We start from the raw sequence: 1,010 nt of genomic DNA on the forward strand, positions 1-1,010 counted from the left end.
CCCTCTAGGACTTTGAACATAAACGCATGTTGAATTTTGTCAAAGGCCTTCTCTGCATCTATTGAGATGACCATGTGTTTCTTGCCTTTGAGCCCATTTATATGATTTATGATGTTTATTGACTTGCGTGTATTGAACCATCTCTGCATCTCTAGGATGAAGCTGACTTGATCATGGGGGATGATCTTTTTGATGTGTGCCTGAATGCGGTTTGCAAGTATCTTGTTGAGAATTTTTGCATCTATGTTCTTTAAGGATATGGGTCTATAGTTTTCTTTTTTGGTTGTATCTTTACCAGGCTTTGGTGTGAGAGTGATGCTGGCTTTATAGAAGGAATTTGGGAGTTCCCCCTCCATTTCTATCTTTTTGAATAAATTAAATAGTATTGGATATAGAGCTTTAAATGTCTGAAAGAATTCTGCTGTAAATCCATCTGGTCTTGGACTTTTTTTAGTCAGGAGGTTTTGTATTACTGTTTCAGTTTCCTTATATGTTGTGGGTCTGTTTAAACTGTTGATCTCCTCTTGATTTAACTTTGGTGGTTCCCACAATTTTAGATATCCACCCATTTCTTTTATATTTTCAAATTTAGTAGCATATAGGTTTTTAAATATTCCCAGTTTTTAAAGTATTCCCTTATAATGTTCTGTATCTTTCTGGTGTCTGTTGTGATGTTTTGACTTTCATCTCTGATTTTGTTGATTTAGAGGTGCTCTTTCTTTCTTTTGGTTAACTGGTCTAGTGGTCTGTCAGTGTTGTTTATCTTTTCAAAGAACCAGCTCTTGAAAATGTTGATTCTTTGTATTGTTTTCTTTGTTTTGATTTCATTAATTTCTGCCCTGATTTTTCTTATTTCTTCTTGTGGCTAGGTTTTGGTTTCGTTTGCTGTTGCTTTTCAAATGTGTTGAGTTGCAATGTTAAGTCATTTATTCATGTTCTTTCCGATTTTTTGATGTAGGCACTTAGAGCTATAAACTTCCCTCTAAGGACCACTTTCAGCATGTCCCAGA

This window comes from Nannospalax galili, unplaced genomic scaffold (assembly GCF_000622305.1).
Source record: "Nannospalax galili isolate Female #2095 unplaced genomic scaffold, S.galili_v1.0 scaffold212, whole genome shotgun sequence".
Lineage (NCBI taxonomy): Eukaryota > Metazoa > Chordata > Mammalia > Rodentia > Spalacidae > Nannospalax > Nannospalax galili.